We start from the raw sequence: 17,105 nt of genomic DNA, 5'->3' as shown, positions 1-17,105 counted from the left end.
ACGGAAGAAGTCAAAGATTTGTTTAGTTAATCTGTTGGAATTCATTCTGAGAAGATGACCATAAAAATTTATTCTCCTTTTTCGCATGGAATCTGAAAGTTTTTCAATTTTCTTGTAGAGAGTTTCATTTTTGATGTATATAATCTTATTGTCTTGAAATTTTGGCCCAATGATTTTTCTTGTCTACTAATAAGAGCATAACGAAAAAACTGTAATATAGTTAACTACCCAGAAACATTAAAAAACTTATATGGCGTGATTAGGAATGAAAGAGCAGATTACTTTGTTTATTACAGAATAACTATGAACGATAGAAACACATTGCGCATGTTACTGGACAGTGGAAGGTCCAAAGTTTTATGATCGAAGCGACAAATGAAAATTTGTAGGACGGCTGGGATTCAAACCTGGGTCTTCTTCACACTGGGCAGATGTTACCACTACGCCACCCTGGTGCAGTGGCTTTCACAACTGCACGAACTACCCTAGCAAGCCTCCTGTCTGCATATATGCATCATAGATGTCTAGAATTGTAGTGGGTACTCAACCACATCATTGTATAAAATACTGTAATTATAAAGTTAAAACCAACGTTTCGATCGTATTACGACGGCCTACTGAGGACAAGACAGGGTTTTTTGGAGGAAAGGTGGCTCTATTTATTGCAGACGATCGACGTCGATACGTCATACTTCTGAATCAATAATGTTTTAAAAATATAAAGTATTGACGTCGATCGTCTGCAATAAATAGAGCCACGTTTCATCCAACAAAAGCAGTCTTTGCCCAGAGGAAGGCAGTTGCAGTAGGTCGGATCATTGGTTTTAAGTTTATAGTTAAAGTGTTTCGTACAATGACGCAGTTAACACCCAGAAGAATTTTAATCATCATGACACCAGTCGCGGACGCCTAGATAGCTACGTCATGCATCATATGTTTGCGACTTGAGAAAAGGTGTCTGAAATCATGTAGTTCCATTTCAACAAAATTTTACGTTCGTACAGTTACAGTGCCTTACACTAAACAATGCGTTCCTCTAGAAACGTCGAAACAGTTGTCTCTTTCATTCCACAACAGGTCCCTGTTCGTTGAATCGAAAGTTTCAACAATTTTATTTCTCAGCTATTGAAGAGTAGCTGCCATAGGGGGGGGGGGGGGAAGACAAAGACTGTCTTTTACGCACCCTCACAGAAAAAAATGGCAAGGTGTGAGAACTGGTAACCTGGGAGCCCAAAAACAATGAAGAATCTGTTTTCCATCTCTTCCAATCCAGCATTATAACATAGTGTTGTTGAGATTACGCCGTGTCAAGGTAAAAGTGAGGCGACGCGCCATCCTGCATAAATATGTGATCCCTGGGATCCTCTTGAAGGTTGAGAAACAATCAATTTTGCTGCATGTCCAGATATGATATCTGTAACAGTTTCCTCCGCAAAAAAAAAAAAGAAATGTCTGTAAACTTCGTGATCAGAAACAGCACAACACACATCCAGTTTCGGTGAGTCTCTTTCATGTTTGACAACGACGCCAAGGTTTAGTGACCCCGTAATCGTTACATTATGTCGTTTACTTTATCCGATAGATGAAACGGTGATTCGTTCAAATAGATGAGTCGTTCGGAGAAAGTTCCTCTGATGTATCCTTGAGAAATGAAATGAAAAATTCGCACCGTTATATTTTGGTTACCGGGAAGCAATTGCTGGAGTAATTGCAGCTTGTAAGGTTTCATATGCAGCAGTCGTTTCAGAACACGCTACACTGTTTTTGAGGAAGCTTAAGTTCCTGGCCTGCCCGCCATGTGGACTTCCCAGGGCTCAGTGTGAACGCATCACGGATACGTTCGTCATTTTCATCAGACGTGCAGGGCCCAGCAGTGATCTTCCCTTTGCATATGCAGCCACTTTCCAAGAATTTTGTATGCCAGTCATAAATCTGTCCGTGCAGAGGTGCCTTCTTGCAGAAACGACGGTCGTCGTACTCTATAACACTGTATTGACTTCGCGCAAATGCAACACACGCAATGATTTTTCTTGTGGTGTAGTTGCCATACTGCTACACTAGCTGTTAAGACAGACAACAGCGCATATACGTCATGCTTTGAACCTTCCTGCATCCAGTGACACGCTCATTGTGTTTCAGCCTCCTGTAGTTTGCATTAACAAATTGAAATTTCTTCTTTCTTATGGTTCAAATGGCTCTGAGCACTATGGGACTCAACATCTTAGGTCATAAGTCCCCTAGAACTTAGAACTACGTAAACCTAACTAACCTACGGACATCACACACACCCATGCCCGAGGCAGGATTCGAACCTGCGACCGTAGCAGTCCCGCGGTTCCGGACTGCAGCGCCAGAACCGCTAGACCACCGCGGCCGGCTTCTTTCTTATGTAATCACCCTGTAAAGAAGGGGCTATCGCAAAATTTTCCGTTTGAGGGTGTTACTGCAGCCCGATGCGGGTATGTAAGCACCCACATGCAGGCAAAGACTTGGTGTGGCATTAGTGTCTTTCTGAGGTGCGCGCGGTAAATGTGGAAACGTTAACCATGCCGACGTTATTACCAAATGCGTCCAAACAGAACCAACAAGCTGTTACTCGTTTTTTGACTACCGGAAGACAAACACCGGTGGACATCCCTCGGAGAATAACAAATATATATAATGTGTGTGTGTGTGTGTGTGTGTGTGTGTGTGTGTGTGTGTGTGTGTGTGTGTGTGTGTGTGTGTGACAGCATGCCCATCGAAAACAACCATTGTGGAAAACTGCGACAGCGGTGCTGCTGCCCCGTGATAACTCACTTCCCCGTGTCGTAAATGTCGTGACGCAGAAGTTAGGCCATCTCAAGTGGGAGCCACTCGTGTACCCGCACTGTAATCCTGGTCTCTCTCTGTGATTATGACACCTTCGATCCCTTCAAAAAGGCTTTGAAGGGCAGGCGATTCGTGTCTGACGAGGATACGCAGCAAGAAGTTACGGACTACTTCACACGGCTCGATACGGAGTTCTACCAAACGGGTACTTCAACCTGGTACGTCGGTGGATGTCTGCCTCAATGCTCACGCCGATTTTTCCTGCTATGTTGTTGTTGTGGTCTTCAGTCCTGAGACTGGTTTGATGTAGCTCTCCATGCTACTCTATCCTGTGCAAGTTTCTTCATCTCCCAGTACCTATTGCAGCCTACATCCTTCTGAATCTGCTTAGTGTATTCATCTCTTGGTCTCCCTCTACGATTTTTACCCTCCACGCTGCCCTCCAATACTAAATTGGTGATGCCTTGATGCCTCAGAACATGTCCCTCCAACCGATCCCTTCTTCTGGTCAAGTTGTGCCACAAACTTTTCTTCTCCCCAATCCTATTCAATACTTCCTCGCCGGCCGTGGTGGTCCAGCGGTTCTAGGCGTTCAGTCCGGAACCGCGCGACTGCTACGGTCGCAGGTTCGAATCCTGCCTCGGACATGGATGTGTGTGATGTGTCCTTCGGTTAGTTAGGTTTAAGTAGTTCTAAGTTCTAGGGGACTGATGACCACAGAAGTTAAGTCCCATAGTGCTCAGAGCCATTTGAACCATTTAGAGCCAATACTTCCTCATTAGTTATGTGATCTACCCATCTAATCTTCAGCATTCTTCTGTAGCACCACATTTCGAAAGCTTCTATTCTCTTCTTGTCCAAACTATTTATCGTCCATGTTTCACTTCCGTACATGGCTACACTCCATACAAATACTTTCAGAAATGACTTCCTGACACTTAAATTAATACTCGATGTTAAAAAATTTCTCTTCTTCAGAAACGCTTTCCTTGCTATTGCCAGTCTACATTTTATATCCTCTCTACTTCGACCATCATCAGTTATTTTGCTCCCCAAATAGCAAAACTCCTTTACTACTTTAAGTGTCACATTTCCTAATCTAATTCCCTCAGCGTCACCCGACTTAATTCGACTACATTCCATTATCCTCGTTTTGCTTTTGTTGATGTTCATCTTATACCCTCCTTTCAAGACACTGTCCATTCCGTTCAACTGCTCTTCCAAGTCCCTTGCTGTCTCTGACAGAATTACAATGTCATCAGCGAACCTCAAAGTTTTTATTTCTTCTCCATGGATTTTAATACCTACTCCGAACTTTTCTTTTGTTTCCTTCACTGCTTGCTCAATATACAGATTGAATAACATCGGGGAGAGCCTACAACCCTGTCTCACTCCCTTCCCAACCACTGTTACCCTTTCATGTCCCTCGACTCTTATAACTGCCATCTGGTTTCTGTGAAATTGTAAATAGTCCTGCCACCTTTAGAATTTGAAAGAGAGTATTTCCAGTCAATTTCATATCGATTATGAGCTGAGCAGCCTTCGAGCGGAAACTTCTTGATCCCCCTTAAACAACAAACACGTATTACAGACTACTGGGGATGCTTCGTAAGTAAAAGCGTAATGCATATGTCTGAAAGAAGGACCACATCTCCAAGAACATAATACAAATGATAACGTCAATATTAATAATAACATGATAATAATAATAATAATAATAATAATTAGTGTTTTAATGTTAACTAAGTATTATCTACCTTTCGTCATTTTAAAAAGGGTGTGTTAATTTTTTTTTAAACTAAACTGTAGTTAGGTGACCAAAATCATTTTAGGTATTAGGTGATACGAATATCAAACTTTCCCGATCAATCTGGGGAAAAATGGGAATAAGTTTTGGTCTTCTGTACTTAAACTGAATCAGCTAATCTAAATCTTGTATGCAGACGGGAGATGGAGAAAAAGCGGAATTCTGAATTAGATCTTCTGAAGTTTCTGGAGTGTAAAAGATTATTATAATATAATATATTATTATAATATATTATATATTATAATATATCATATATTATATATATTATAATAACCTACTATAGGTACCTCCTTTCAAGCGTCGTATGAACTTCGAAATGGCATACATTGGTAACTGATCCCGGAAAAGAAAACCAACGAAAATCGCACAACAAAGACGAGGCATACGGATCTAATGAGGTGCCAGGGACATTCTACACAAGCAATGCCAAGAGTTCATCCAGTAGTTGTACAGACTTGTTGTTTTTCTCTGTATCTTGCAAGGTAGTTAAGTCAAAGCAATATTTATTTAGTTACGTGGACGTACGTAATTCTGCCCTTGCTGCAGAGTTATTTAGTTAATTTCCAGAACGTTAGAGCCACGAATTACGGTTTTTTTAAATACAACATTATTTTTTCTATGATGTAGCTCATATATTTAAACCAACTGTATACAAATTTATCAGTTTTATTTAGGGAGGTAGAAACGCGCAAAGTTTTAGGGGTGGACGCGTTTCAACACCTCACTTAAATGACCATTTTGCCATCAGGGCATTCACCAGAACAAAGCTAATTATGTACAGCATGTAGCATCCACCACGCTGTAAATAACGAGTACATTGACATGTTACTGATCCTAAGCCAATGAAGCAATTATGGCGTAGATTAAGCAATATGGCATCAATGACTGGGAGACTCCGAAGTGCACGTTCAGGCCCCTAATTTCAAAGGTTTTCCCGATCCTTTGTACCCAGAGGACTCTTTCCTTCACGAAGAATGAAGTTGTGTGAATAAGTGTGTGTGACAATAATAGCATATATAACTACACATCAAAAAAAGTTTTGTATCACCTCGGTTCCGAGCGTTCTGGAATCTGTACAGAAAATTGAAATAGAGATCAACATAAACATCACTTCCACCCTTTTTATTGCTCATGAAACCCACACGTTGCATGTTGTACCACCATACAGCGAGACCTTCAGAGGTGGTAGTCCATATTACTGTACACACCAGTACCTCTAATACCCTGTAGCACGTCCTCTTACATTGATGAATGCCTGTATTCGTCGTGGCATACTGTCCACAAGTTCATCAAGGCTTTGTTGGTTCAGAATGTCCCACTCCACAACGGCGATTCAGCGTAGACCCCTCAGAATGATTGGCGGGTCACGTCGTCCATAAACGGCCCTTTTGAATCTATCACAGGCATGTTCGATAGGGTTCATGTCTGAAGAACATGCTGGCCACTCTAGTCGAGCGATGTCGTTATCCTGAAGAAAGTCATTCACAAGATGAGCACAATGGGAGCGCAAATTTTCGTCTATGAAGACGAATGCCTCGCCAGTATGCTGCCGATATGGTTGCACTGAATGGAGGATGGCATTGACGTATCGTACAGCCGTTACGGCGCCTTACATGACCACAAGCGGCTTGCGTCGGTGCCACATTATGCCATCAAAAGAAACGGTTCAAATGGCTCTGAGCGCTATGGGACTTAACATCTATGGTCATCAGTCCCCTAGAACTTAGAACTACTTAAACCTAATTAACCTAAGGACATCACACGACACCCAGTCATCACGAGGCAGAGAAAATCCCTGACCCCGCCGGGAATCGAACCCGGGAACCCGGGCGCGGGAAGCGAGAACGCTACCGCACGACCACGAGCTGCGGACCATTATGCCATCGCAAAACAGCAGGGAACCTCCACCTTGCTTATCTCGCTGGACAGTATGTCTAAGGCGTTCAGCATGACTGGGTTGCCTCCAAACACGTCTCCGACGATTGTCTGGTTGAAGCCATTTGCGAGACTCATCGGTGAACAGAACGTGATGCCAATCCTGAACGGTCTATTCGGCATGTTGTTGGGCGCATCTCTACCGCGCTGCATGGTGTCGTGGTTGCAAAGATGGACCTCGCCATGGACGTCAGGAGTGAAGTTACGCATCATGCAGGCTCTTGCGCACCGTTTGACTCGTAACAAGACGTCCTGTGGCTGCACGAAAAGCATTATTCAACATGGTGGTGTTGTCAGGGTTTCTCCGCTCCATAATCCTTAGGTAGTGATTATCTACTGCAGTAATAGCCCTTTCGCGGCCTGATCGAGGCATGTCATCGACAGTTCCTGTCTGTCTGTATCTCCTCCATGTCCGAACAACATCGCTTTGGTTCACTCCGAGACGCTTGGACACTTCTCTTGTTGATAGCACTTCCTGGGACAAAGTAACAATGCGGGCGGGATCGAACAGCGGTATTGACCGTCTAGGCATGGTTGAACTACAGACAACACGAGCCGTGTACCTCCTTCCTCGTGGAATGACTGGAACTGGTCGGCTGTCGGACCCCCCTCCGTTTAATAGGCGCTGCTCACGCATTGTTGTTTACATCTTTGGGCGGGTTTAATGACATTTCTGAAGATTCAAAGGAACTGTGTCTGTGACATAATATCCACAGTCAACGTCCATCTTCAGTAGTTCTGGCAACCGGGGTCATGCAAAACTTTGTGTGTGGTGTGTGTGTGGAGGGGGGTAAAACAGTACCATTTTGGTGTCGCTCACTTCATGAAACACTACAGAGGGGTTTGGAATTTAACACATGATATTGGCACAGAGACTCGTGTCCCCTCTGCTGTAAAGGCAAAGCAAATATTGTCAACTGCACCCGGCGTACCCGATCACCCATCCAAGTATTGGTCACGCCCGACGGCGCTTAACTTCGGTGAGCTGACGGCAACAGGTATATTCACCTCGGCAGCGACATTGATAAGGGGTATGTAAATCTACTTCTGTATTCCGCAAGTCGCCTCGCGGTGTGTGGCTGAGGGTACTTTGTACACCGTCACCCTCTCTTTTCCTGTTCTAGTCGCGAACGATTATCAGGAAGAACGATTGCTAGTAAGCCTGAGTGTGGCCTCGAATTTCTCTGATTTTATCTCTAAGTCTTTTCGCAGGATATACGCAGGAGGAAGCATCATATTGTGTGACTCTGCCAGGAACACACGCTCTAGAAACTGTATCAGTAAACCACGGTTTGAGATCTATTGACCAAAGAACCCCATCAGCTGTTACGTTCTTGCGTGCTGAACAACAGATCCGAAAAACCAATCTGAGACGGCGCGGCGGTAATAGAGGACAACAGCAAGAAGCTGGTATATGGTTAGGACGTCGTGGTCCTCAGGAGTCGCCGGTACGGGCGCCTGATTAACACCACTTTCTGCGCGGCTGTCTAAAGAATCACGCTAATGTTGTCGGCTACACAAGCACAGATAATAAGACGGCACATGGTGGAAGCTTGTCACTCCTTGACATCAGCGACTTCACACTTCGTCCGCAGGTTGTTTAGAATGAGCACTGAGTTCTGCATTCAGGAAATTGGACGCTCGTTTGAACGCCTCATTCAAGTGAACATTCTGCTACCAGAACGCGTTTCTGAATACACACAATTATGTACAACATGTTTGCATCCACCTATGAAACGGTGAACTCTTCAACTCCTTACATAAAATTGATAGAAATTTGACTTTAATTTATCTGGAAACAAGAGAGTTTCGCAGAAAAAGATCTTAGCTAGAACACGTTGTATATACAGGGTGGTCCATTGATAGAGACCAGGCCAAATATCTCACGAAATAAGCATCAAACGAAAAAACTACAAAGAACGAAACTCGTCCAGCTTGAAGGGAGAAACCAGATGGCGCTATGGTTGGCCCGTTAGATGGCGCTGCCATAGGTCAAACGGATATCAACTGCGTTTTTTAAACTAGGAACCCCCATTTTTTATTACATATTCGTGTAGTACGTAAAGAAATATGAATGTTTTAGTCGGACTACTTTTTTCGCTTTGTGATAGATGGCGCTGTAATAGTCCCAAACGTACAGATACGTGGTATTACGTAATATTCCGCCAGTGCAGGCGGTAATTGTTTCGTGATACATTACCCGTGTTAAAATGGACCGTTTACCAATTGCGGAAAAGGTTGATATCGTGTTGATGTATGGCTATTGTGATCAAAATGCGCAACGGGCGTGTGCTATGTATTCTGCTCGGTATCCTGGACGACATCATCAAAGTGACCGGACCGTTCGCCGGATAGTTAAGTTATTTAAGGAAACAGGAAGTGTTCAGCCACATGTGAAACGTCAACCACGACCTGCAACAAATGATGATGCCCAAGTAGGTGTTTTAGCTGCTGTCGCGGCTAATCCGCACATTAGTAGCAGATAAATTGCGCGAGAATCGGGAATCTCAAAAGCGTCGGTGTTTAGAATGCTACATCAACATCGATTGCACCCGTACCATATTTCTATGCACCAGAAATCGCATGGCGACGACTTTGAACGCCGTGTACAGTTCTGCCACTGGGCACAAGAGAAATTACGGGACGACGATAGATTTTTTGCACGCGTTCTATTTAGCGACGAAGCGTCATTCACCAACAGCGGTAACGTAAACCAGCATAATATGCATTATTGGGCAACGGAAAATCCACGATGGCTGCGACAAGTGGAACATCAGCGACCTTGGCGGGTTAATGTATGGTGCGGCATTATGGGAGGAAGGATAATTGGCCCCATTTGATCGATGGCAGTCTAAATGGTGCAATGTATGCTGATTTCCTGCGTAATGTTCTACCGATGTTACTAAAAAATGTTTCACTGCATGACAGAATGGCGATGTACTTCCCACATGATGGATGTCCGGCACATAGCTCGCGTGCGGTTGAAGCGGTGTTCAATAGCACATTTCATGACAGGTGGTGTGCTCGTCGAAGCACCATACCATGGCCCGCACGTTCACCGGATCTGACGTCCCCGGATTTCTTTTTGTAAGGAAAGTTGAAGGATATTTGCTATCGTGATCCACCGACAACGCCTGACAACATGCGTTAGCGCATTGTCAATGCATTTGCGAACATTACGGAAGGCGAACTGCTCGCTGTTGAGACGAATGTCGTTACACGTATCACCAAATGCATTGAGGTTGACGGACATCATTTTGAGCATTTATTGCCTTAATGTGGTATTTACAGATAGTCACGCTGTAACAGCATGCGTTCTCAGAAACACATGGGATCAACCGAAATAAAATGTTCAAACGTACCTACGTTCTGTATTTTAATTTAAAAAACATACCTGTTACCAAGTGTTCGTCTAAAATTGTATGTGACTATTACAGCGCCATCTATCACAAAGCGAAATAAGTGGTCCTACTAAAACATTTATGTTTCTTTACGTACTACACGAATATGAAATAAAAAATGGGGGTTCCTATTTTTAAAAAAAAACCCAGTTGATATTCGTTTGACATATGGCAGAGCCATCTAGCGGGCCAACCATAGCGCCATATGGTTTCCCCCTTCAAGCTAGACGAGTTTCGTTCTTTGTAGTTTTTTTCGTTTGATGCTTATTTGGTGAGATATTTGGCCCGGCCACTATCACTGAATCACCCTGTATATGATCTCGTTCAGGGTCGAAGTAAGATAGCGAACCAACGCGCTAGTACGGCGAGTGAGTGACTTTAGCGGTGTGGCGGATCGCCATGGTGTGCTGGCACTGGCGAGTGCATTTGCTGCGAAGCAGCTGTCGACCGCAGAGCAATTACCGCGATCCGTCCGCAGTGATGAGTCGGTCGGCTGACAACGTAACCGGACTGATGGCCCGTGGGGCCACATCCGGCCCGCTGCACACGCAGCGGCGCCATTACGGCCTTCCGGAATGCGTATTGTCGCACCTGATAACCGCACCAGATACGGCGTCCCTGTAATTGCTCTCGGAAACCACAACCCCGTCCTGATTGCTAGCCGCACAAACTCCAGACTGCTCTAAGCCGACCTGACACGGGACGAATTAGCTGGCGTTTACATGGAGCTGGACGAGTTTCGTTGCGCTACTTCCTGTTATTTCGCGCTGAGGACGTACTGCCGCGCATGGAAGACAAAATAAGTTTTGCGATATTTCGCCAAAGTGCTACGTAACGTTGAACCAGTAAACGACAAGGACGGTCTCTACGTCAAGAGGGAAATTTGGAAGACGCCATAATTGATTTCCTTGTTTTCTTTTGAAGGTCATATTTGCTGGTGGTTCAAATGGCTCTGAGCACTATGGGACTTAACATCTGAGGCCACTAGAACTTAGAACTACTTAAACCTAATGTATTTCACTGTACGTTAACCGGGGACCTAGAAAGGACGGAGAGGCTCCGTGCCCGCCGCAGCCGCAGTGGTCAACAACCCCACGACGACTACTGCAGTCAACTTCACCCCTCCGCCGCCCCACACCGAATCCAGGGTTATTGTGCGGTTCGGCCCCCGGTGGACCCCCCAGAGAACGTCTCACACCAGACGAGTGTAACTTCTATGTTTGCGTCGTAGAGCAATGGTGGTGTACGCGTACGTGGAGAACTTGTTCGCGCAGCAATCGCCGACATAGTGTAACTGAGGAGGAATAAGGGGAACCAGCCCGCATTCGCCGAGGCAGATGGAAAACCGCCTAAAAACCATCCACAGACTGGAGGGTTAACCGGACCTCGACACAAATCCTCCGGGCGAATTCGTGCCGGGGAGCAGGCGCTCCTTCCCGCTCCGGAAAGCCGTCCGTTAGACCGCACAGCCAACCGGGCGGGCACTTAAAGCTAACTAACCTAAGGACATCACACACATCCATGCCCGACGGAGGATTCGAACCTGCTACCCTAGCGTTCGTGCGGTTCCATTTGGTGGTGGGTTTCATAATATAACTTAACTCCTATAAATACGTTGACGGAGAAAGACGCATCGCCAAAACAAAATTAATGTAGAATAATGATATTTCGGGAATACAGTTGTCTAGGTAACATATTTAGGTGATTGCAAGATCAAAAATTAATGTAAATGCATGATAAGCAGTTGGAGGAAGTGTGAAATGCTGGTATGTTATTAACCGATGTAACCACCATAGCGTTGAATGCAAGCATGCAAACGCGGACGCATTGTGTTGTATGTCGTGTGACTAGGTTCTCCCGTCGGGTAGACCGTTGGCCGGGTACAAGTCATTCAATTTGACGCCACTTCGGCGACTTGCGCGTTGATGGGGATGAAATAATGATAATGATGACAACACGACACCCAGTCCCTGAGCGGAGAAAATCTCCGCCCCAGCCGGAAATCGAACCCGTGCCCCTTAGGATTGACATTCTGTCGCGCTGACCACTCAGCTACCGGGGGCGGACGCATTGTGTTGTGCAAGTGCCCGATGTCAGAATGTGGGATGGAGTTCCATGCCTGGTGCACCTGGTCAGTACAGCGGTGGTTAATTCTGGTCGTGGATGACACTGGAGTTATTCTATGGTGTCTCATATCTGCTCGAGTGGAGACAGATTTGGTGATCGAGCACGCCAAGGAAACATGTCGACACACAGAAGTGTTGGGTCACAATAGCGGTATGTGGGCGACCGTTATCCAGTTGGAAAACAACTCCTGGAATGCTGTTCATGAACGACAGCACAACAGGTCGAATCAATCACCAGACTGACGCACACGTTTGCAGTGAGGGTGCGTGGGACAACCACGAGAATGCTCCTGCTGTCATGCCAAATCGCGGCATGCAGACAGTTGGTTCCAGGCCCTCAGCTGGTCTCCTCCTAATCAAAACACGCCCGTCACAGGCACCGTGGCAGAACCGGCTTTCACCAGAAAACACAACAGTCCTCCACCATGCCTTCCAATGAGCTCTCGATTGACACCACTGAATTCGCAGACGGCCGCGGGTTGAGAGCAGTGGAAGGCCCGCTACGGAGCGTCTGCCACGGAGCTATCCTTGAAGTTACCCGTTTGTAACAGTTCGTTATGTCACTGAGGTACCAGCTGCTCCTCAAGTTTCTGCTGCAGATGCGCCAAAGTCATACTGCGAACACCATGGTCTTACCTCTCAGGCCATCCGAAGCTCGTCTTATTCCGACCGTTCATTCTCTACATCTACATCTACATTCATACTCCGCAAGCCACCCAACGGTGTGTGGCGGAGGGCACTTTACGTGCCACTGTCATTACCTCCATTTCCTGTTCCAGTCGCGTATGGTTCGCGGGAAGAACGACTGTCTGAAAGCCTCCGTGCGCGCTCTAATCTCTCAAATTTTACATTCGTGATCTCCTCGGGAGGTATAAGTAGGGGGAAGCAATATATTCGATACCTCATCCAGAAACGCACCCTCTCGAAACCTGGCGAGCAAGCTACACCGCGATGCAGAGCGCCTCTCTTGCAGAGTCTGCCACTTGAGTTTATTAAACATCTCTGTAACGCTATCACGGTTACCAAATAACCCTGTGACGAAACGCGCCGCTCTTCTTTGGATCTTCTCTATCTCCTCCGTCAACCCGATCTGGTACGGATCCCACACTGATGAGCAATACTCAAGTATAGGTCGAACGAGTGTTTTGTAAGCCACCTCCTTTGTTGCTGGACTACATTTTCTAAGCACTCTCCCAATGAATCTCAACCTGGTACCCGCCTTACCAACAATTAATGTTATATGATCATTCCACTTCAAATCGTTCCGCGCGCATACTCCCAGATATTTTACAGAAGTAACTGCTACCAGTGTTTGTTCCGCTATCATATAATCATACAATAAAGGATCCTTCTTTCTATGTATTCGCAATACATTACATTTGTCTATGTTAAGGGACAGTTGCCACTCCCTGCACCAAGTGCCAATCCGCTGCAGATCTTCCTGCATTTCGCTACAATTTTCTAATGCTGCAACTTCTCTGTATACTACAGCATCATCCGCGAAAAGCCGCATGGAACTTCCGACACTATCTACTAGGTCATTTATATATATTGTGAAAAGCAAAGGTCCCATAACACTCCCCTGTGGCACGCCAGAGGTTACTTTAACGTCTGTAGACGTCTCTCCATTGATAACAACATGCTGTGTTCTGTTTGCTAAAAAATCTTCAATCCAGCCACACAGCTGGTCTGATATTCCGTAGGCTCTTACTTTGTTTATCAGGCGACAGTGCGGAACTGTATCGAACGCCTTCCGGAAGTCAAGAAAAATAGCATCTACCTGGGAGCCTGTATCTAATATTTTCTGGGTCTCATGAACAAATAACGCGAGTTGGGTCTCACACGATCGCTGTTTCCGGAATCCATGTTGATTCCTACATAGTAGATTCTGGGTTTCCAAAAACGACATGATACTCGAGCAAAAAACATGTTCTAAAATTCTACAACAGATCGACGTCAGAGATATATGTCTATAGTTTTGCGCATCTGCTCGACGACCCTTCTTGAAGACTGGGACTACCTGTGCTCTTTTCCAATCATTTGGAACCCTCCGTTCCTCTAGAGACTTGCGGTACACGGCTCGTGACCTCCGTTGTCAGCAATCTTGTACAGTGTCTACAATCTTTACAAGTCTTTCTGTAATATCGTAGAAGGAACATCCAGCCTCATTACAGGACCTAGTTAATACTCGGTGAGGTGTTCCTAATGGCATCTTAGTAGCCTTTAAGGCATTCTTGAGTAACATCAGCACACCAAGTCCAATTTCAAAGGTAATTAACGATCACGACCGTTACAAGGCACCGAGCGAGTTGGCGCAGTGGTTAGCACACTGGACTCGCATTCGGGAGGACGACGGTTCAATCCCGCGTCCGGCCATCCTGATTTAGGTTTTCCGTGATTGCCCTAAATCACTCCAGGCAAATGCCGGGATGGTTCCTCTGAAAGGGCACGGCCGACTTCCTTCCCCATCCTTCCCTAATCCGATGAGACCGATGACCACGCTGTCTGGTCTCCTTCCCCAAACCAACCAACCAACCAACCGTTACAAGGCGCATTTAAAGCGAACCTGATTTGCAACATCATAATGGTGCTACTAGCGTCACTGTTATGCAACTGGCGCTAAATTTGGAGAAACATCTTCCAGATGTAGAAACACGCTTATCAACTTTGGTCTATGTCGCACAATCTCGTACTTCGCATAGCGATTTTTTTTTCCGTCAGTATATATGCTGAAGTACCAACACATTCAGGACCTCTCGAAAACGTCTCGTTACTGATACAATTTTTTGTAGTTAAATGGTGGGAAACGTCGTTGAGGTGGTTAAAGAATTTTCTTTCTTAGTTGCCAAGACTTCTTACATGACAGAACCTAGCTTGTTGTCCTCAACGACGAGTGCTCATCAGAGACAAGGAGTGCCCCAGGGAAGTGCGACAGCACTGCTGCTGTTCTCTATATACGTAAATGATTTGGTAGACTGTGTGGGCAGGTATCTGTGGTTGTTTGCTGATGATGCCGTTGTGTTCGGAAGACGACTTGGACAAAATTTCTAGATGGTGTGATGAATGACAGCTAGCTCCAAATGTGCAAAAATTTAAGTTAATTCTAATGAGTAGGATGAATAAACCTGTAATGTCTGAATACAGTATTACTAGTGTCCTCTGTCGGCTCCCGGTAGCTGAGTGGTCAGCGCGTCAAATGTCAATCCTAAGGGCCCGGGTTCGATTCCTGAATGGGTCGGAGATTTTCTCCGCTCAGGGACTGGGTTTTGTGTTGTTCTAATCATCATCATTTCATCCCCATCTACGTGCAAGCCGCCGAAGTGGCGTCAAATCGAAAGACTTGCACCCGGCGAACGGTCTACCCGACGGGAGGCCCTTGTCACAAGAAATTTACATTTATTTTAGTGTCCTTGGCACAATCAAGTCCTTTAAATATCTGGGCGTAACGCTGCAAAGCGATACGAAATGGAATGAGCACGAGATAAATGTGGCAGGGAAGACGACTGGTCGAATTCGGTTTATCTAGAGTGGTTCATTTGTAAAGGAGACTGCATATAGGACGATGGTTCAACCTAGCCTTGAGTACTGCTCGAGTGTTTGGGATCCGTACCACGTCGGACTGAAGGAATACATCGAAGCAATTCAGAGGCGGGCTGCTAGATTTTTTTATCGGTACTTACTTTCAGCATGCAAGTGTTACGTAGATGGTTCGGGAACTCAAATGAGAATCCCTGGAGGGAAGCGGACGTTCTTTTCGAGAAACAGTAACGATAAAGTTTAGAGAATCGTCATTTGAAGCTGACTGCCGAACGATTCTACTGCCGCCAACATACATTGCGCGTAAGGACCATTAATATAAAATACGGGAAATTTGGGCTCATACGGATGCCTATAGGTAGTCTTTTTTTCCCCGGCGGTCTTCGAAAGAGGAATTGAAAAGGAAATTGATTAGTAATAGTACTGGGACCCGTTGATTCATAATAAAAACGTCTTCGGCCCCGGGTTCGATCCCCGCCATTGCCTAAATTTTGATAAATAATCAGCATTGGCGGCCGAAGACTTCCGGCATAAGAAGTCAGCCTCATTCTGCCAACGGCCTTGTCAAAGAGGGCGGAGGAGCGGATAGAGGTTCAGGGCACTCTCTTGTCCTAGGGGTGGGAAATTACCCATAAAGGCGGAAGAATCAGCAATGATCAACGACATGAGGATGCAGAAGGCAATGGAAACCACTGCATTAAAGACACGTAACGTGTATCCACAGGACATGTGGCCTGTAATTGAAGAAGTGTCATGATGATCTCTCCATTGGCAAAAGATTCCGGAACAGTCCCCCATTCGGATCTCCGGGAGGGGACTGCCAAGGGGGAGGTTACCATTAGAAAAAGATTGAATAATCAACGAAAGGATAACGTCCTCTGAGTCGGGACGTGGAATGTCAGAAGCTTGAACGTGGTAGGGAAACTAGAAAATCTGAAAAGGGAAATGCAAAGGCTCAATCTATATTTAGTAGGGGTCAGTGAAGTGAAGTGGAAGGAAGACAAGGATTTCTGGTCAGATGAGTATCGGGTAATATCAACAGCAGCAGAAAATGGTATAACAGGTGTAGGATTCGTTATGAATAGGAAGGTAGGGCAGAGGGTGTGTTAATGTGAACAGTTCAGTGACCGGATTGTTCTAATCAGAATCGACAGCAGACCAACACCGACAACGATAGTTCAGGTATACATGCCGACGTCGCAAGCCGAAGATGAACAGATAGAGAGAGTGTATGAGGATATTGAAAGGGTAATGCAGCATGTAAAGGGGGACGAAAATCTAATAGTCATGGGCGACTGGAATGCAGTTATAGGGTAAGGAGTAGAAGAAAAGGTTACAGGAGAATATGGGCCTGGGACAAGGAATGAAAGAGGAGAAAGACTAATTGAGTTCTGTAACAAGTTTCAGCTAGTAATAGCGAATACCCTGTTCAAGAAGCACAAGAGGAGGAGGTATACTTGGAAAAGGGCGGTAGATACGGTAAGATTT

This window comes from Schistocerca nitens, chromosome 9 (genome assembly GCF_023898315.1).
Source record: "Schistocerca nitens isolate TAMUIC-IGC-003100 chromosome 9, iqSchNite1.1, whole genome shotgun sequence".
NCBI lineage: Eukaryota > Metazoa > Arthropoda > Insecta > Orthoptera > Acrididae > Schistocerca > Schistocerca nitens.
Note: the sequence above shows the minus strand (reverse complement) of the source record.